The 22,169-nt window shown below is 42.0% G+C and overlaps 1 long non-coding RNA gene across 3 annotated transcripts; it reads left to right on the top strand.

Annotated features, from left to right (window-relative positions):
* On the top strand, positions 1 to 21,639 carry LOC113611718 (uncharacterized). Of its 3 annotated transcripts, XR_003429557.1 has the most exons (6): positions 1 to 103; positions 1,809 to 1,909; positions 7,261 to 7,284; positions 7,534 to 7,635; positions 12,530 to 12,773; positions 19,597 to 21,639. It is a non-coding gene; the product is annotated as an uncharacterized LOC113611718 (long non-coding RNA). The 3 variants fall into 3 exon arrangements; XR_003429559.1 differs by lacking the exon at positions 12,530 to 12,773; XR_003429558.1 differs by lacking the exons at positions 12,530 to 12,773; positions 19,597 to 21,639 and adding an exon at positions 9,334 to 10,855.
* The last annotated feature ends 530 nt before the right edge of the window (positions 21,640 to 22,169 follow it).

Below are 22,169 nucleotides of genomic sequence, written 5' to 3'. Positions count from 1 at the left end.
AGGCGGATTCTTAACCACTGCGCTACCAGGGAAGCCCCGGGAGCATCTCTTAAGGAGGGGGACACGTCTTTGTAAACTGCCTTCAGTGGGTGCAGATGAACGGGTAAGCAGCAAACGACTCTGGCTGGCTTAGCTTCAGAGCCGCGGAGAGGCCACAGACCCGGCCCAGTGAAAAAAGGTGTGGCCTGAGTCACTGGAACCTTTTGGATATCAGAGCTTTCCTTTATGTTAGTTCAGGGGTCAGGTTGGGGCTTGGTTCTTTATTTAGAACACCATGATAATAATCACTGAAAACAGTCCTTGCCAGAACAAATATCTCACCCCAAACAATATCACTGGGAACTATATTAGATGGAATTGCACATTCTTTCAGTGCATTCAGAGGAACTCACAGGACCTGTATCATTTTCTACTCTCTCTCTCTTTTAAAGGACACACCGTATCACAACAAAGTAAACCTATTTCTCAAATTAGAGTAGCCACGAAAATAAATAGTTATGTAACAGATTGCACTAAAAGAAAGAAAGATACGTCAAGAGATCAGGCATGGTCCAAGAAAAACCCTCATAATACATTTTTTTTACGTGCTTTTTTGCACTTCTGGGGTCTTGTAATTCCTTCTGGCCTGTCAGCATCTCTCAGTATGTTTCACTGGCTTCTCAGAGTTAACCCTATTTTCTCTCTGGCAAAGGTGGTATGTACAACCTGAAATTCAGTTGCTTGTCTGAAAACTTGATCTCAGGTATGACTTCCCAGTGCCCCCCAAGCTTCGGCAGGTTTGAGGGTAGACGTGGGGGTGGGCACCTATAAGAAATAAGTGCCCTCTTCTGCGAGCCAGATACCAATTAAGGCTCTGTGAGGCCTCTATGAAGAGGTGAACTTGACTGAGACTGCACCTACTGGCTTGACTTTATAGAAGCTTGCCTCTATATCCAGGGCCCGCTGACTTTCAAGCTTGTGCTAGAGCACATCACTTATTAGAATGGAATTTTAATTCCATAAGTCTAAGGTATGGATGGAGAGAGAGTCTGTGTTTCTAACAGCTTCCCACGTGATGCTGATGCTGCTGGTCAATGGACTGCATTTTGAGTCGCAGGGTCCTACACTAGTGGTTCTCAGAGTGTGCTACCAGGGCCAGCAGCGTCAGCATCACGTGGGAACTTGTTAGAAATGCACCTTCTTAGGCCCCACCCCAGATCTCCTGAATCAGGGACTCTGGATATGTGACCCAGCAATCTGTATTTTAACAAATCCTCTAGGTTATTCTGGTGCATGCTAGAGTCTGAAAAACCACTGTCTATACCGCTGTTATGGGTTGAATTATATACCAAAGATATATTGAAGTCCTAATCTCTAGTACCTGTGAAGGTGACCTTATTCAGAAATAGGGTCTTGGTAGATTCAATCAAGTTAAGATGAAGTCATTAGCATGAGCCCTGATTCAACATGATAGGTGTCCTAGTAAGAAGATGACCATATGAAGACACAGATGCGCAGGGAGAAGATGGCCACGTGATGAGGGTGGCAGAGATTGGAGTGATGGATCTATAATTCAGAGAATGCCGAGGATGGCCAGAAAAAAACAGAAGCTATAAGAGGCAAAGAAGTATTCTTGCCTACATGTTTTAGAGGGAGCATGGCACTGCCAACACCTTGATCTTGAACTTCTATCCTTCCCAACTGTGAGACAATAAATGTCTGTTATTTTAAGCCACCCAGTTTGCAGTACCTTTTTATGGCAGCCCAAGGAAACTCAAACAACCATGAAAAGCTTTCCCTGCTCTGATAGAATGTCCCTGTGTTGACAGGGCCCAGATGCAAGATTTTGACTGACGGGTAGCAGGATACAGGGAAAGAAGTGGAAGAAGGTAAAAAGGAAACAGGAAGCAGTGATAATGTGTGGTCTGAGGTATGTATGAGTTTAATGGTTTTTTAAAAATACTTGTAAGTTAATTTAACAAACATTATTGAGTCCTTACTAAGTGCCAAGATCAGTTTGAGGCCCTGGGGATACGACAGTGCTCAAGACAAGATCCTTTTCCTCAAGAAGCTTCATTAGAAAACAGGCACTACCCATTCAAGGGTAGTTGCTACTCTGGGGAGAAGTACAGAGGACTATGGGAGTGGGGCAGCCATAGACAGTTTTGCAGGTTGTATATTATGCAGCATGTCTCTGACGTCAGTGGTCTTCCTTAGGGTCCTGTGGTGCACAATTGCTCAACTGAACATGGTTACACCATTGGGAAGATATAAGAAGAACATTTACTTCATTCTTGAGGGGGAAGAAAAGCTTTCCAAGGGAAGTAGGACCTAAACTGAGACCCGAGGAGTGAGCGGAAATTAGTCAGGTGAAGGAGGCTGAGAATGGGGAATTAGAAAGGAAAGTGTTTAGAAAAAGAAAAGAGCATATACCAGACTGAAGGATGTCCAGAGCATCTATGAGGTGTGCATCCAATCAAAGACTCTGTAGAAAAGAAGTTAACTATTAATTAAGAGGATCATCCTTTCATTAGAGCCTAGAGTCCTCCAGTTAAGTCCCATTTTGTAGCAAGACTTTCTTTCTTTGGTTACTCAACTATCCCCCAGAGTAATTAAGGCTTGTAAGTCCTAGTCATAAAACTGATGCAATTTGCTTCAGTGGTGGCGTCTATTGGGATAAAATAGGGTAGGATAGGATAGGATAAGATAGACTAGAATAGGTGTCAGTGCTGTGTTTAAAGTGTTTTTGTGTGATAGACTAAAAAACTGTAATCTCAACTTTCTTCTCTGGCCAGGGGTCCTCTCCTTTTCCTCCCTAATGAGGGTCAGGAACTTGGGAGACCATATTAAAGCTGGCTTGTGTTTTTAATGTATTCTCTTGGAAACCTGAGACTGTGCAAAGTCCATTCACATAGAGAGGAAGAACTAGCTCAAGTTCTACCCTTGGAACTAGAAAACTAGTCTTCCCTTTGGTGCTAAGTGTGAACTTCTAACTGCGTGGCCCAAGCTGAGGGCTTGACACAAGCTTGGACGAGGCAGCCACAGCTCGCTGGGGGTGGCCATGAGCCCATGGCCAGCTGGCCAGGCTGCTCCTAGTGACACAGGTTCTCCAGAGTGTGCTCAGTGCTTTTGCAGCAGCACACAATAGTGTTCAAGTGAGAGCAGGCTACACTGAGCATTAGGGTTGCAGACTGGGCATAGGGGTGAAGGGGAGGGTGGGGTACCAGGGGAGGCCCAGAGGGCAGCATACAGGTGGAGAGCAAAGGAGTAGGTCACAGTCCCACACCTCACCTAGAGGGGTAAGCTAGTGTTGTTTGCTTATTTCTAAGCTTCAGATTCTTTTAGGACCAACTGATGACATTCCCCCCTAACATCAGAAATGCCAGGGGTGGAAGAAACCTAAGGGTCGTTATGTGCAAGAACCCTCAACTCCTGCCCTCCACCTCCTCCAGAGCTTTCCTGCCCTGCAGCCCACCAACACCTAGGCACATGGGACACAGTTACCCCTTGACTCAACAACACAGCTCTGTCAGCTAGAGCTTTCCCTTTGAACTGAGTGAAAACTGATCTTTCTGTAGCTTTCTTCCATCTGTTGTCCTTTCCTTGGAGAATGTTGGCTTTTGTTTTTTCTTTGCTCCACCACAACCTTGCTAGGTGACCTTGAGCAACTCACCTTGTCTTTCTGGGCCCGTACATTCTCTGCCTGTCTGATGGGATTTCTGGCAAGATCAAATAAAATGATTATATGAAAGCACTTTGAACAAGTAGATTATCCCTAGAACATAACAAGTCCTGGTGGTTATTGGTGTGTTTGGCATTACCATGTTTTGGCTCTCTGTGACCGTGACCTCTCTGGGATCTACCAGCTGACTCTGAGAAGAACAGCTTACATTCAGTGCCCAGCAGTCCCTGAGTGAGTCCCTCATTGGTCTGAGCTCTCCAAAATGAAGGAAATGAAAACAACTTGAGGAATCTGAAGCATTTTGGACCATATCCCAAAACATAGCACTAACAAATAATGTACATCCAAGTTTTCTCAAAGGATGGGATCTTGTCCAGGTATCCCATCAAGCACTATGCCCTGGTGTATCCAAGAGCTCTTTAACAGTGGTGTTTACACATCCCAAACCAGCCATTGAAGCCACTTGAACTTCAGGTGGTACCTGCTTCATTGCGGCAATAGCATCTTCTGAACCATTGGTACTTGTGTCATTTCCCACTCATTGTCCCTGGGCCAATGATGCTGAGACAATGGAAACCATAAGAAAGTCCCACTGGTCCCAGTTAAGAATCCCCTTCCCTCTAACCAAAGGATCAGGGCCCACAACTACCTGCCAAGTTTCTACCCATCTGTAAAGAAATGATTGTAAAGGCAGTAAGTATTTTAATGAGTACAGATTCCTCAGTCTGGAAGTGTGTGATGCCTAGCCATGGACTGACTTCCATCATTCAATATTTGTTGAATGCCTTCTGCACTCCAGGCCCTGTGTGACATGCTAGGAAACAAGGATACATAAGCACAGCCCCTGCCCTCAGGAAGCTTTCACTGGGGAGCGTCTCTGACATCTGAACCATAAGTGCTTTGAAGGGCTGTAGGTGCTGTGACAGACTGAAGTGTAGGATACAATGGGGGACATAGGGAGGAAGGGATCTGTGCTGTCTGAACAGGGTAGGGTGGGGTAGGGTGAATCAGAGAAATGGTTATATAAAAGTGATATTCAAAGTTGAGTCTTGAAAGAATGGGTACTCAGTGTATGGTTAGGGACCTGAGGCAGTTAACCATTTATCTGAGGTGTAATCTCTAGTCACACATCAAGGCTGGCAGTCCATTGGATGCAATCTGATTTCTCCATTGCCTGGCTGAGGAGTAGAACCAAGACCTCAGCTCTGTGACGTTCAGTGTCAGCTGCCACCTTCTCAGTTGGAGGTTATTTTCTTTGTGCTCTCATGTCACTTTCTGAATTCCACTCTTACAGGACTTGCCCAGTGTAGTAACTGCATATGTGTCTGTATCCCCACTTCTCCAATTAGGCTGTGACTGTCTTGAGAGAAGAGTCTAGGTTTCTCTTGACTTTGTTTCCCCTTCATTAAACAAACATTTATTGGGTCCTACTAGTACCAAGCCCTGTGATAATACTGAAGATACAGTATCGAATAAGACAGACATGGTTTCTGTCCTCATGGAATTCCCATTCTAGCAGGGAAGATGGTCATTGGACAAATAATCAATTACAAGTGTGATCAGAGCTTTGAAAGGAGAAGCCCAGAGTGGTGTCACAGGGTAAAACAAAGGTCCTGATCTAGTCTGGGGATCCCAGGAAGGTGCCCCCAAAGGATGTTTAAGCGGGAAGACACTTGTCATCAACTCTTGCCTGACTGGTTTTACCCCTTGCTGCCATGCTCTCGTGCTACCCGCTAGTTCCAAATTCTACAAAACCCCCATATTTATCTTTCCCTTCTCTGCCTGTCCCCTCCTCCTTCCCCTCCCCTTTCTTCTTCTTCTTCTTCTCCTTCTTTTTATCATCCTCCTCCTCCTTCTTCCTCTTCTTCTTCTTCATAAAACACCAAGATTTGTCTGAGCAAATTGTCATCCAGGAAGCAACCACATTTCCCAGCCTCCCTTGCAGCTAGGAGGGACATATAACTACATTCTTGCTACTGGAATGTGAGTGGAAGTGATGTGAACAATGTCAGTACAACATTCTGTATAGAGAAAAGGGCTTGTACTCCACTCTCCATTTCCCACTGTGTGGGGAAGGACAGCCACTGCAATGGCCACCTTAAACCAAAGATGGGAGCCACTGCTGAGGATGGAAGAGCTGCCCCCATGCCTGTATCCCTGGATGACCTTAGGGAACAGTGCTATGTATCTGCTCTAAAACTCTCGCCTATCTGTGGACTTCCCAACAGGGAGAATTAAACTTCTGTCTTGATTAAGCCACTGTATTTTGTGTCTCTTTTCAGGGAACTTAAACCTGTAACCTAACTTACATATCCAGGGTGATGTCTTTAGCTTAGCTCAGGACCACAAAGGCATTTACCCAACTTGTCATTATCTGTGAATAGTTATAGCATGAGGTTTCTCTTGAACGATTTTCCAGTTTAAACATATCATGATCCCCATCTGGATGTCATTTCTTTTAGCTCTTCCTCCCTCTTTGCTCACTTGCTCCTTCTTTCATCGATCAGGTGCTCTAAATATTTGAAGGAGAATGGAAGTCATACAGTCATAGGTTTTTGTGCCAGGTCACAATGCCTTGGGGAGAATAGACTAGGAGAGAAAAGGGATGTGAATGAGGTTCTGAGATGAAGATGAAAGCCTTAATTACTTGCAACTTGGCTATTCACAGCTCTTCATTAATGAGAATGTTTCTACCACATCTTCAGGAAGAAGAGAACTGCAACCAAATAAGCTGTTATGAGAGATTCATTCAAAAAATGAATTTCCTAGGCTTTTGCTAGACTTTCAACCCAATCGGCTATTCTCCCACAGTGGCAGCCACAGCCCAGTGGGAGATGGGATGGGAATTTGTCATAATGGCTCTGAGGCTGTCCTTTCAACCCTGCTTTATTCCTGCTTTGTCAAAGTGGACACTTTCATATTATGGGGAAAACGGCTATAACATCCATTTTAAGGAACTTATGCTTAAGAAATAGTCTACAAATATACAAAGCTACATGTATAAGGATGTTCACTTTGGTGTTGTTTTCATTAGTGAAACATTGAAAACAATCTAATGTGCATCAATAGGAAGAAACTTAAATTTAAGAGTATGGTTTATCTTATAAAGAAAACAAAGGCAGCTACTTCAAAGGAGATAGGTCTGTATGGGCTGACCTGCAAAAATGTGCATGATATATTGTTAGCAAAATGATTTTTTTAAATAAAAACAAACAATGTTTATGTATATATTTTCATATGCCTAGAAAAATAGTCTGGAAGGACACACATAAAATTATTAATGATGGTTACCTCTGGGGAGTAGAATCAGGGGAGATGGGGGTAGATTTTCATATTTTACTCTGTATGATTCTATAGTGTTTCAATGTTTTTATAATAGTAGAAATTCACTGTGAGGCAGGGATCAAACTTATCCTGCTTATTGCCCTTTCATGGACAGAGTATGGAGTGGTCAACAATGACAACAATATTATTATTATGTAGGTTACGTAGCACTTACAATATAGTAGGCACCATCCTTTGAACTTTATATATTTTAATATATCTAATTTTCATAATTATGCTATGAGATAAGTACTGTTATCATCTCCGTTTTACAGATAAGGAGACAGAAGCACAGAGAGGTAAGCAAGCTGTCCAAGGTAACCAAGTGACGGAGCTGGGATTGAATCCAGGCAGCGCGGCTCCAGAGATTGCTCTTAACCACTCTATGTTATGTTGATTAGTTGATGGAATGAATGCAAGAATGTTAAATTTTTTTTTAATGTATTTTGGCTAAGTCTCCAATAAGTAGAAGAATCAATGAACTGGTAAAGTTCATTCCCAGAGCATTATGCTTAATCAAGGTTCTACCATTTATCTTTCATTGCAAGGTAATGGGCTGTTTATACTCAGAGCCTTCCAAAGGCTGAGAAGACACGGATGTTAACAGTGGTTGATGAGTGACTGGGAAAGGCTGAACATTTTGATTTAAAGTAAGTAACAGAATTAATCGCTAGCAAATTAACGGGCTTCATCTGTCATTTCTCTGCTCCTCAGTCTTCTGCCTTCCACCCAGAACAATAACAAGGGCACTGTGAGCACAAGCACGACTGGCCGGCTTTTCCTTTCTAAGCCCCCTGGGTTTGCAGCTTGTGCTTACATCTGGGGACCTGGAAATATAGGAGAGAATTCTGTACTCCAGAAGCATCTCTATGTCCTTAAGGGACCAATAGGACCCCCACCCCCACTCAGGGAAAAAGGCTAAAGCATAGATTGTGAGTTCTTGGAGTGGAGGAGCTAGATTTCATCACATTTGTGATGGTCATCTCACATGTGAGGGCCTGGCACATAGTACGTGCTTTACGCAGGACAGGTTATTGACACTCTTTGGTCAGGAGAAATTTTGATGGTACAGAGGAAGTTCTACGAAAAATAATAAACATTCTTTGATTGAAATAGTGTTTTCTAAATCTGAAAATAACGTTCATTCAGCAAACAGGTACTGAGCACGTACTCTGTGCAAAGCATGTTGGTAGATATAGGTGGATACAAGAGTCCCAGTCAAGGAAAAACACTCTCTCTCTCTCTCTCTCTCTCTCTCTCCTGCTCTCTCATCTTAAAGATTACTCAGAAGTAATGTTGTGGACATATGAAATGTGTAAACAGAATGTTTGTAGTACGTGCAGAACAATTAAAATTAGTTCTTCAGGACAGTTGAATGTCGTTTCCTGTCAGAGTGGAGGTTGGTTTATCTGTGCACAGTTGAGTTGAAGGTTTGTTTGCAGATAAGCACTCTTCCATGGAGAGTCAGAAGAAAATCCAACAGAAAGACGTGTCAACCTGTCTGATGGGACTAATGACCTATTAGAGGGAGGGGGGAAGGAAAGGAGATCTTAAATTAACAATTGTGCTAACTATTGATCTTTAATGGCCTTATAGAAAGGGCATAGAGCCCTATGTAACTGAGACACAGAACTGCGATGGAGTTAGGTACTCGGACAAAATGTGTGCCCCTCCCACTTCTGTCTTCCTCAGAAAGGATCTGCGCAAGTGCTGAAATTCTGAGCTGCCGCAAAACAGGACATCACAATTCTCAGATTGCTTCCAGTCAGAATATTAACACCTGATTGACTATTTTTCATGAATCTTTTAATCTTTGGGAAGACAGCATAGTGTAGGGGAGGCCTTGCTGTCAGACTGCCAGTGTTCAAAATTCATCAGCTGTGTAACCCTGGACCAGGAAACCTTATGTAGACAGTAATATATTCAAAGGGCACTGCTAAGATTAAATGAGATGATATATGTAAAATATGTGGCACACCATGAATCCTCAATAACTGCTAGCTGTTATCATGTTCCATAGAAAAAATAACAAGTAATGTGTGCAGAACCTTAGTTTACAAAGTGTTTCACATAAACGTTCCGGGATGAAGCACTGTCCTTAAACCTCTGGGCTCATACAGATCTGAGTTCAAATTCTGGCTCCCTCCTCACCAACCCTGCACACATGAGCAAGTCGGTTAACCTCTAAGCCTTACTTTCTCTATCTGTAAAATGGGATAATAACAGTACATCAGATGCGTAAGGTAGTCGTGAAGATTAAATTAACTAATTATGTAAGTTGTTTAGCACATACTAAGTGCTAGATAAATGTCAGCAATTATTTATCATCCCATTTCTCCTCCTAATAGCTCTGTTAGGAGGGACCTATGACCCTGTACGTCAGAGTTTTTCATGTGAGCTGGAAGCACCCAGAGCAGGACTGAGTCCACACTCCGTGCAAGTCCAGCACCTGGCTGAAAACATTGTCCGGTGGTGATGTAAGGGAGGTGCTGCAGAAAATGAGTTGGAAGCTTTAAGGAGACACATCTGTACCTGAGGCAGGAATGAAGATTCTAGCCCCAGAGGCCTTAAAGCCAGCAAGGGAGGTCTGGAGGGAGGACTCCATTTGAATCTGGAAGGGTGACACAGTAATCCCTTCACCTCCCTAACTGGACACATTAAAGTAGACCTGCCCTTTCAGTCTTCTCTTTGTTTATCAGGAATAAAGTGTGGGGAGATCAGGATAGGCTCCACATGTGTCCAGAGGGCTCTTAGCCATCCTTAGAGCTCTGCTGAGTGTGCCTTAAGTTAAAGAGAGTACAGGACGTGAACTCAAAGGGGTGGGGTCATCCAGGGCCTCTTGGATAAACCCCTGAGTTGTCACCAGAAGGCTGTGACTCAGCTCTGAGATCTGCTGAATCAGAGACGATTGTCTCGTTGCAGGCACCTGTAGCAATTGCAGCAAGAGACAGGAAGGGACTGAATTCTATTTCTGTTGATCCCGTCCTTCATGTCCCACCACCCCATCCGCTCGCCCACAATTCACTTTCTCTTTCCCCTTCCAGTTACCTCCCAAATCGTTCTTCCTCCACCTTGTATTCTCTCTCCCTAGAGATGCCTACTTGCTTAACTCTGTTTTGGAGTTCTGTGTATGCTTCATCCTCCACTTAGATCTTATGCTGATCTAGAGGAGTGTCCAAGAATGTCTATGCTTAGTGTGTACCTCAGTGTGTGTGTGAATATGTGTATTTGTGTGATTTAGATAAGTAGGTAACCGGGACTTAAACCAAATCATGACACTAAACATAAACATGCTGCTTTGCTAAACTAAGGCAAACCTGAAAGTTAAACTTTCCTTGAACCAAAATGTTTAGAAAAAAATGGCTTGGTTCAACTTAAGACAAGGCAATGGAATTTTTCAAAAATCACTTAATCTTTTAAGAAGATAATATATTTATAAGATGCAAAATTAAATAAATACATATCCATAAATATGTATTTTCTATCCCTGTCTTCCATGTGTCCAATTCCTCTTCACCTTCCCCAACTGGTAACCATGTTAACATTTCCTGTGGATTCCTCCAGAGGTTTTAAGTACTATACAAGTAAATACAAATTTACAATGCAATCTCTTCCTTTCTATACAAATGAGAGCATGCTATGCATTTTACTCTGCCTCTTACTTTTTTTTCCTCACTTTATAATCCATCTTGGAAATCTTTTAATTCATAAGAAGGGCCCTCATTCTCTTTTTACAACTACAGAGTATTCTATTGAATGGATGTATTATCATGATGGGCTTAACCAACCTCTTACTGGTAGACATTTATTTTTATTTATTTATTTACTTATTTTAGTTCATAGATTTTCTTTCTTTTTTTAAAATTTTTTGGCTGCGTTGGGTCTTCGTTGCTGCGTGCGGGCTTTCTCTACTTGCAGTGAGCGGGGGCTGCTCTTCGTTGTGGTGCGCAGGCTTCTCACTGCAGTGGCTTCTCTTGTTGTAGAGCACGGGCTCTAGGCATGCGGGCTTCAGTAGTTGTGGTGTGCAGGCTCAGTAGTTGCAGTGCGTGGGCTCTAGGGCACATGGGCTTCAGTAGTTGTGGCACGTGGGCTTCAGTAGTTGTGGCTCGCGGGCTCTAGAGCACAGGCTCAGTAGTTGTGGTGCACCGGCTTAGTTGATCCACAGCATGTGGGATCTTCCCAGGCCAACCGTGTCCCGGCTCGAACCCGGGTCCCCTGTATTGGCAGGCAGATTCCCAACCACTGTGCCACCAGGGAAGTCCTGGTAGACATTTAACTTGTTGCCAATTTCTTGCAGTAGCAAACAGTATTCCAATGAATTACGAATTTTTTTTTTACTTTTTTTTAAAAAATATATTTTATTTTATTTATTTGGTTGTGCCCTGTCAGTTGCGGCAGACGGGCTCCTTAGTTGTGGCATGCATGTGGGATCTAGCTCCCTGACCAGGGATTGAGCCCAGGTCCCCTGTATTGAGAGCATGGAGTCTTAACCACTGCGCCACCAGGGAAGTCCCTTTATTTTTACATTTTAAAGCACTATTCATTTTATACTTCAAGGTACCATGTCGCCTATTTATTTATTTACTTATTTATGGAGTAAACTTGCTTTACGATGTTGTGTTAGTTTCTGCTGTACAATGAAGTGAATCAGCTATGTGTATACCTATATCCCCTCCCTCTCGGACCTCCCTCCCACCAATTCTGATGGTTATTACTAAATTGCCCACCTGCAGGTGGCACAGACTGACACTTGCAACAGCAGTGTAGGAGAATGTCCATTTCCCCCTCCCCTGCCAACACCGTACATTAATACATCATAATTTTAATACCTAGGGTGGTTTTTTCCTAGCAACAAAGCTTGGTGTTTTCACTGTTTGTTTCATGTTGGCTTGTGGGAAGGGATAGGGTGGCCTGGCTCTGGGCTTGACCAGTGGGGGAGGGGAGGATAGCTGGCACTGTCCCCGGGGAGACAGCCAGGAGCCTTGGCTGGACACAAAGCCACCTCAAGAATCTCACCTGGTTCTTTGCTTTCTCCCTGGCAAGCCCTGCCAGGGAGACTTTTTTTCTTACTAATTTAATAGTGAAAATGGTATTTCATTGTATTTTGAATTTATGTTGCTCTTAATATAAGAGAGGTTGCTATTCATGTATTTAAAAGTTGCTTGTATCTCCTTTATCTGTGAACTGTTTCTTAACATTTTTGCCCAGTTTTTTTTCTGGGTAATTGGGTTTTTTCTTATTGACCTATAGGAGCTCTTAAAATATTAAAGACATTAAACTTTGTCTGTGAAATGAATTATAAACAACTTGCTCCCAGTTTGCCATTTGCCTTTTTACTTTGCTCATTGCCAAGCAATGATTTTTATTTTTATGGAATTTAAGTTTTAAATCTTTTACTTTATGCCATCTAGATTTTATATCACAGTTAGAAGGTCTTTTCTACTCTGAATTTATATAGGAGCTTTCTTTATAGGTTTTATTTTTTACCTTTCTTATTTAATTCATTTGGAATGGATCCTAGTGTAATGCATTTTACAATTTCAGTGAGAATCTGGAAGGTAGGGTAAGGAGGAAGGTCAGAAGGATGTTCCCACGTGGGTTGAAGGCTGGAATCAAACACATTCAGAAGATTCTCATAGCTTTGCCGTGTTCTTCATGTGTCCCTGCCCCTCCAACCACAGTCCTTTGGCTCAGAGGTGAGCATCTGACCCAAGATAGACCAATCAGAGCCCTTCTCCGAAATTTCTGAACTTGGGCCAGAAGAGAATCAAACAAGCAGCCGTAAAAGGTAAACCTTGGGAGTTCCACAGGCCAGACTTCCTTCTACATAAGCTAGCCAGGCAGCAGAGAAGGAATAAAACCAACACAGAGAAAAAGGCAGAGATGATGGAATACTACTCAAGAGTACAAAGGAATGAACTACAGATACACACAACAACATGAATCAGCCTGAGTGAGAGAAGCCAGACAAAAATAAGCACCTACCATATGATTCCATTTATACAAAACCCTTGAAAGTGCAAACGAACCTAGAGTGTCAGAAATCAGATCAGTCATGGCTGGGAAGAGGAGGGTGAGGAGAGGTAGAGTGGGGTGGGAGAGAGGAATTACAAAGAGGTGTAGGGAAAATTGGAGGTGATAGATATGGTCCCTGTCTTGAATGTGGTGATGATTCCGTAGGTGGGTACATATTCCAAAACTTTTCAAATTGTACATTTTAGATATGTACAGTTCATTTTATGTCAATGATACCTCAACTAAGCTGTTTTAAAATAAAGCAGAGATGAGGTGACAAATTAACCTAGAAATAAGTACAAATGAGGAATGTACGTATAGGAGGGAGGGAAAACAAGAGAAAGAACGAATTTAGATGGTATCTACTTCTCTCATTCTAGATGCCTGGCTGCATCTCCAGTTTGGTGTCTTAACCCAAACGTGGATTGTCAGGGTGATATATTTATCACTTTGCCCAAGCTGAGTGTCTATTCTTTGCAGACAGAATGATAGAAACATATTAGCCCTATGATTCCTTGTTTTTCCCTTTTCTTCCTTACCTTTCATACCCAGTTATCACTAAATACAACCAATGCCACCTGTAAGTGCTTGTTCTTTCCCATCCAGACCTGCTGAGAGTCCAGGCTCTCATCATCCTCCAATTAGACTCTTTTCAGGCCTAGCAACTGGGGTTCCTCCATCTTCTACCCTCCATATTGCTTCCAAAGTTGCATATTTAAGGCATAGATCTGATCTTTTCATGCCTCGTCTTAAAACAATACTGTCAACATCTCGTGGCAACACATCTCTCACTGCATCTAGCCACAGCATCCCTCTCCGGAGCATTCCCAGCATCCTCCACTACCCTGGCAGGCATGTAACTCCCACTGCACACCAGGCACACTTGCCCTTGAGTTCTCCTATCCTCTTTGTCCACATGACAAATTTCTAACATATTCAAAGACCAATTCAAACGTTATCTTTTTATAGCTTTTTTGACTCTCTCGGGCTGAATTAATTGCTCCTTCATTTGTGTACCCATAGCTCTTATCATCTCTGTTGTGATTGATGAGTCTGTCTTTCCCACAAGATGATGAACTTCTGAAGAGCAAGAAGTGTGTCTTATTCATCTTTATAAACCCAGAAACTAGCATAATTCACAAAATGTAGCAGATGCTTACTAATGTCTTTTAATTGATGTAAATTGAGGGAGTCAAAATAGACCAATGGTTTTCTCGTCTTTTTGAACACCCCTTAATACCACTCTTTTTAATGTTGGTAATTTAATGTTGCACGGAATCTCAATACATGTACAGAATTGAGATAAAGGTGGAACTGACATGGCTGAAGGAGGGATTAGTGAGTTTGAACCAGAGGCTATTTTCTCATTCTGGTTTTCAGTAGTTTTCTATCTGCATCCATTTATAATATATTTGCTTTTCTGCCACCTTCCTCTATTTCCTCATCTTCTTCACCACCTAAAGAAGACTCCACTCACCCTCTCTGGGAGCACCCATAACTCTCCTGTATCACCAGAGACCCCAGAAGACGACTCCCCTGTATTACCAGGTGCCCCTGCTCATAGCTTTCCAGTGCCGTAAGAAATTCCCAGTTGTCAGGGGGAAAAAAAGAAGGTTTTGGACAAAGAGATCTCCAATCACAAAGACAGATCTTATAAAGAGGCCTCTGGTTATTTGATTAAATTGCTAAGCTAGTTTCCAAAAAGTTAGATGAAAGAATCAGCATATCTCCAAAGTGCCGAGGAGTCTGGGAGTTAAGCCACTGCTGTTGGGTTCTTCTCCTATTAATCCTTCCTGCATGCAGAGTCTTAATTTAAAATTTTGAGTCTGTGGTCTTTTATTTCCAGAATTCCACTTTACAGAACTGATTCTGGTATTATTTTCTGTCTTGTATTATCCAAAGAATCACCATGTATTAATTTTCCCTGCAGTTTTATACAACCCAGTAGGTTATGTTTGGAACCCATAGGAAGCATTCAGAACAGTGTGGCATATAGAATTTATGATAAAGATAAAACAGAAGCAATTTCATTGTGTTTGTAGGCCAAATGAGGGCATTGGACGAGATGATCTCCAAGGCCTCCTCCAACCTTGTGAGTTTATGATTTCTGGGCAGACGAGCACAACAGCATAGGTTTCAGGTGAACTGTGTGAGAAATAAATTGTTCTTTGCACAAATGAATAGAGTATAAGCGCAATAAATCTCAGAAAGAATATTTCAGCAGAAAGAATATTTCAAAAATTATCTTCAGTGTCTCATTGTACGTACAGTTTCATTTTTGTATTTTTTTCTTACTTTCTTAGTAATGCCACTTGCGTGGGGTTTCAAGTGTCATTCAGCAAATGGCATGTCTACTTGTGATATCTTCCATACCTCCAGGACAGAGGTCATTAGAGTCATGGACCTAAGGACGTTTGGCAAGGTCAACAGGACTAAGTGAGGAAAGGAGAGGACTTTTTCCAGCTGCTAAAAATGCAGAAAGAGGATGTTTCAAAAGTTGGTCTGTTGATAGGAATTCAACATGTATATTAAAGTTTTATGGTTAGGTTACCAGGCTAGATCCCAAGAGCCATTTAACCCAAACTATGAGAGGATCATTAAAAGCTTTATTCTGAAATTTTGCCTCATATATAGCATCATTCTCTTGGAAAAAAATCCATTCTGGGGTCTCTGCTTCTATGCTGTGGACACATCTCCCTAAGCCTAGCAGTAGAACAGACCTGCAGTGGTGGGAACTATTGTGGGCAGTTGGTCTCAGTTACCCACAGTTCATCCAAGTTTTTCATCTGCCTAAGAGAAGGCAAACTTATTCCAAACTGGGGAACAAGGAAAAGTTACCTTGAAGGGTGGAGTTCTGAATGTTGACTCTCCCCATTCTTATGTTTAAATTATTCTACAAATCGAATATTCACAACAGACTGACTGTCTTTGCATTAATTTAGAATTCTGTTTTATGACCATGATTGAGAACTCAGGGTTTTTTTGTTCTTTGTTACAAATAGTAAGTGGTGTTATGTTCCTTGATTATAATAAATTTGTTTTTGAATTTCATTATCATATCTAAATTGATTATTATCCCAAATGGCTGTGAGTACCTGGCTATCAGTGTTTTTCTTGTAGCAGAAAGGAATGATCCAAATTTTTTTTTATTACTATCTTGTGGGTTTCTTTTTTAACAGCTGGAAGAGAAAAAAAGCACAGAATGACAAAGTGTATTTTGAACTAAACAGGAGTTCAGTCATTCATTCAACAAACATTTATTGAGTAGCAACTCTTGGGCTGAGTCCTCTGGAGTAAACAAAGATGAATAATTCACATTTCCTGCACTCATGGAACTTATGAATTATAGGAAATAAAACAGATAACTAAGTAACTCTACTAAAGGTAAAATGAGTAAGTACCGTAAGAAATGACAGAGTTCTTCGGACAACAAAGAATGAGGAGAAACATTCAGCTGAGAGAAGAGAAGTTTCCTGGAGAAACTGGTGCATAAACCGGTACTTTGTGGAGAAAAAGTATCTAAAAAGTGATGGGAAGGGGGTGAGTAGTAAAAGCTGAGGGCAAAGGAGCAAGCAACAGCCAGGTCACAGAAGAAGACCTTGTAGGATTTTAGAGTTAATTCTAAGGTATGTGGAGAACTCATTAGAGGCTTTGAATAGGAGAGTGTCGTGATCTGACTTGCTTTTTGGAAGGGTCACATTGCCTGCTTCAAACTCTGGAGAACAAGTGTGGCCATGGAAGGACCAGCTGGAGGTACTGAGATGGTCCTAGGAAGAGGTTATGGCGGCTGGGACATGGATAGTAAGAGTAGAGATGGTGAGATCTCCTGACCTGTGTTTTAAAGGTAGAAATGACATAACTTGCTGATGGATTAGCTGTGGGGTATAAGGGAGATTTCTAGTTTGGGGAGTTTTTTGTTTGTCTTTTGGTAGAAGGAATAATTGGACACATGAGATGAAGCTGATATAATATGATGGAAGCTAAAGTAAAGGGGGCTGCAGGGTCTTATGTGTCTCAGTATTGCTAATGCCTCGAACCATGATGGCACGTAGTAAGCTCTTAACAAATATTTCTTGGCTGAATTATTGAAAGACTCAATGCTACAGAATAGCTAAGGACTGGGAAGAGAAAACCTTGGTGGGGTTGGAAGTGTGTAGGGGCACTTTTGGTTGTCACGATGGCTGGGAGATGCTATTGGCACCTGTCACATCAAATCTCTTGAAGTCGCCACCAGGCAATTTTGGAGCCACTTGTATTTGGGCATGCTGTTCCCTCTTCCTGCAATGTTCTTCCCATCCCTGTGTCAATTGTGTGTGTTTTAATTATTATTATTATTGCAGCAACATGTATACAACAAAATTTACCATTTTAACCATCTTAAAGTATACAATTCAGTGACATTTTGTACATTCACAGTGTTGTGCAACCATTATCACTATCTATTTCCAGAATAGTTTCATCATCCCTAAGGAAACCCTGTACCCATGAAGCAGTTACTTCCCATTTCCACCTGCCCCCTCCCCATCCTCTGGCAACCACTAATCTGCTTTCAGTCTCTATGGATTTGCTTATTCTAGACATTTCGTATACACTGAATCATGCGGTCTGTAGCCTTTGTGCCCGGCTTCATTCACGTAGCATAATGTTTTCCAGGCTCATCCATGTTGTAGCATGTATCAGCACATCATTTCATTTCGTGGACGAATAATATTCCATCGTATGGATATACCATATTTTGTTTATCCATTCAGCCACTGATGAATATTTGGGTTGTTTCCATCTTTCAGCTGTTGTGAACAGTGCTGCTATAAATATTTGTGTACAAGATTTTGTGTGTAGCTGTTTTCAGTTTGGGAGGATAAATACCCAGGAGTGGAATTGCTGAGTTATATGGTAATTTTATATTTAACTTATTGAGGAAATGTCAATCAACTGAACACCTTTTAAGACAGACTTTCTGAAGTCTTTCTTGACCTGTCCTTTCCCCTTCCACCTGAGCTATCTCTCCTTCTGTGTATTACGACCGTTTCTGATGTACACATGTCTCCTGGCACCTGAACTTGAATTTAGTTCCCTTATATTACCCGTCTCCTGTTGGTGGCTTGTAAACTCCTTGAGGGAAGAACCCAAGCCTTATTTTTCTTTGTATTGTTTACTGCAACCCCATTTACCTTTGGTGAATTATAAGCTCTCAGTAAATCTTTGCTGGGAAAATGACAGTTCTCAATGCAGAAAAGAGTTTCAAACAGGGTGACTTTTCATCTGGGGAATGGAGAACTTTAGGTGCTACAAAGTGGTAATTGCTGTTTTTAACTGTAATTGCTGGGGCTGTGCTGGCACACTCAGATTGCTCTTATATTTATTTAGGCATATAAAGAGAGGACGTATGTATGTATATGTGTGGGGAAGAGGAGGCTGTATTATTTATGTTGCAGCTTTTTGACAGTCAGCTACATTTGCAAAATCTCTCTACCAGCCAAGTGACCTCAACCAATGTGGGAGAAACTTCTCAGAACTTCATCTTCAAATAAGCCTGAGTTGCTGGGCTTCTCCACTGCTATGCTATATCTGAAAATGCTGCATTTTATAAGCCATAGTTCTGCCTGGAGAGACTGAATTTTTGGCAATCTTGCAAAATCCCAGGGTTTTAATTAAATTGCTTTCAAAGTAGCTTTACTTAATGGGTCATAGGATAAAATGTTGAATTGACACAAAGCATTTCCTAATGGAGTGAAAACAAATGGGAGGTGACTTCTCACGTGAGCTTCCTGTAACTGGAACCACCAATCAGAGGTGTTGCATGAGGACTCCCTGATGGAATGCTTTTTGTGTCTGAGTCAGCACACAAAATTAAATGCTGAAAAAGTGTTGACTTTCCAAGTGCAAAAGCGTTGAGGATCAGACAGAGAAGGATAAGGCATGGCTTCTGCTCACTAAGAGCCTGTAGCCTAGCTGGGGAGGTGAAAACTAGACACATAAATGATAAATATCACTTTCAGACATGTAAGAGCTGAAGGGGTAATATAAACAATTGGTAGCATTAGGTGGGGCAGGGGTCGGGGTTGGGGGGTAAGGAGAGAGGCTACTTGAGAGTGTGGAGAAGTACATTAAGATAGGTGGGGAGGTTGTATGTTTCAAGTGAAGAGCATGAGGCATGTCAGGAGCATGCAATGGTTAAGGGCCATGGAGTAAATTAGTCTAAATAGAACAGGATATTCAGGTAAGGGAATATGGGGATACTCGAATGACGAGGGTATTTGGTGAATCAGATTGAAAAGAGCGTGGAAAATAAAAATAAGTTTAGACTTTATCCTGTAGGGAATGAGAAGCCATTTGGGCTTCTGAGAGGGAGAGTGACACATTGACGGTTATGGTTTTACAGACTGGCTTAAAGGGAGAAAATAATGGAAAAGAGAAATAAGTTAAGATGCTATTGAAATAGTCCAGCCGAGCACTGAGAGCTTAAACTTGAGCGGTGGCAATGGAAGTAGGAGGTGGATTTGTAAATAAAGCTGGGTTTTCTATAGTTTTAGACAGATATTAAAAAGTGTTAGTTTTTATGTTTAATTTTTCTATTTCTACTTCATATTTTCCAGACACTGCTCTGTTGGACATCAGGACTTCCTTAGCTGATGAAGGGGATCAGAATATGCCACCCCAAAATATGCCACTTTGGCTTAAGGATTATTTTGAACTGAAAGCAATTAAGAAATAGCAGACACAAGGGACACTCTCTGCCCTCCCCCTTACTGCCTGAGTGCAGGGCATAAATTTCCCTTTGTAAAGGTAGCATAAATTTCCATTTATAAACTTTTCTCCCTCTCTAGCACCAGAAAGAGAGCAATTTTAATCACCAGAGATGACCCTTATCACTGGAGATAGCACTGACTTGTGTCTGCATAACAAACCTTAATAAATAACCTTTATCTACCATACTTTTCCTAGTCACCTTCCCACAATTTACCATCCTAAAAGCCCAAACCACCCCCCTTTCCTTTGTCTAGTCACTTCTCCACAATTTATCACCCTTTGTTAAAGTGGTATATAAGTCCTTGGGTCTAACTCCCTCCTAGGGTTTTCACTTCTTTTCTGTGAAGCCCCCATGTACATGCAAAAGAAACCTTCCTCCTGTTACTCTGTCTTTTGTCAGTTTAATTTGCAGGCTTCAGGTAGTGAACCTGAGAGGATAGAGGACAAGTTTTTCTGCCTCTACACTGAACATTCAACGAAGCCCTCAAACAACTGATCAGTACTAAATCATGTGACCACTTTCATTTATAGCCTTGATTCTAAACCTAAGGTGGGTCCTAAGTGCTGCCTGGCAACCAGAATACATTTCTCTAGGAAATTCACTGGAGTGTGAGCTCTACTTGGGCAGGGATCTCTGTTCTGTTCACTGGTATATCCCAAGAACCTAGAATAGGGCCTGGCACATAGCATGTGTAGTGAATGTTATGGACAGGTGTTTTACACTTTTTCTTCTTTCCTCAGACCTCAAACCCTCAAATTCTCAGATCTCAGTACTCAGCTATTGGCCTGGCTACTTACTTCACTGAGAAAATGGAATTAGTCTGAGAATAATAGCTATGTACTCCCACAACAAAGTCAACCACCTCCCTTGCAACCTTACCCATATTTGCTCCTTCCCACTTATCACAAAGGACAGCTTGTCCCAGCTCCTATCTAAGTCTGACTATCCCAATTGTGCACTGCATCCCACTCTCTTCTGCCTACTCAAGATTTTGGTCCTGCAGTTGACTCCTCTCTCCTGCATCATCAGTTTTTCCTCTCAACTGGATAATTCCCATCAGGATACAGATTGGTCTAGGAGAAGGCCCTGAGGCAGAAAGTCAAGGGGTTCTCTGGTGTGTGCTTGGGTGCTGGCTACCTACATAGAACTGTCAAACAGAACTGCCTTTAGGTGGCCTTGGGCACCCAAATCATCTGCTGATGGAGTTGACTACAGTTTTCCCAATGCATAATTTTGTGTCTGACAGTTAGTAGGTGCTCAATAAATATTCACTGAAGAATGAATAATATTCCTCATCTTATACTGTCCCTCTCTTGACTATGCATCCTTCCAACTACCATGCCATGGTATGGTACCCTTATTCTGCACCCTTTTATAGAAAAATTCACAAGAGCATCGTTTATATGCTTGCTGTTTTCACTTTCTAGCTTCTTAGTCTCTCTTGACCTCACTCCAATTGTGCTTTCATCTCTAGGACTCTACTGAAACTTTGAGATCACCGATGACCTCCATTTTGCCAAATCCAATTCTTAGACCTCATTTACTTGACCATTCAAGCAATCATTTGACCTAGAGCATCACCCCTCCTTTTTTCCTCACTGGCTTCTCTTCCTCAGTCACATTTGCTGGTTCCTACTCAGCTCTCCAACATCTTAGTGTTGGAATGTTCCAGCTTCTGCCCTTAGACATCTCTTTTCTATCCCATTTATTCCCATATTTTACTTCCTAACCTGTATGCTAATGACTCTCAAATTTATATCCAGGTTCTGAATTTAAGACGCATGTATCCAACATCTCCTCTTGGATTTTGAATAAACATCTCTCTCTCTCTCTTTCTTCCGTTAAATTTCAGGTGCATAGAAATGAATTAATTATAACCTTTTGTTGATGCCACACTCATTTCTTGTTTGTTTGTTTTTTGGTTAATGATTGGCCTTCTTCTCAATTTATTTATTTATTGTTTTATTATTTTAAACACTATAATAAATATCTGTGAACATACCACCCAATACGGAAAATAGATAATAATGTAAGTTATCCTCTGTGATCTTCCTCAACCCCATCCCTGTACCACTTCCCACCCAGTAAACACCCTCTTACCATCTCCATTACCATAACTGCCCAAACCACCATTGGGCTCTCTCCTGGACTGATGCAATAGTCTTCTAACTGGTTTCCCTGCTTCTTTTCTTTTTCTTTTTCTTTTTTTTTTTTTTAGGTACGCGGGCCTCTCACTGTTGTGGCCTCTCCTGTTGCGGAGCACAGGCTTCCAGACGCGCAGGCTCAGCGGCCATGGCTCACGGGCCCAGCTGCTCCGCGGCATGTGGGATCTTCCCGGACTAGGGCACGAACCCGTGTCCCCTGCATCGGCAGACGGACTCTCAAATACTGCGCCACCAGGGAAGCCCGCCAATCTAT

The sequence above is a fragment of the Aethalodelphis obliquidens genome, unplaced genomic scaffold (genome assembly GCF_003676395.1).
Source record: "Aethalodelphis obliquidens isolate GAN/ISIS:26980383/991018 unplaced genomic scaffold, ASM367639v1 scaffold70, whole genome shotgun sequence".
NCBI lineage: Eukaryota > Metazoa > Chordata > Mammalia > Artiodactyla > Delphinidae > Aethalodelphis > Aethalodelphis obliquidens.
This window is presented reverse-complemented; position numbering and strand designations above follow the sequence as displayed.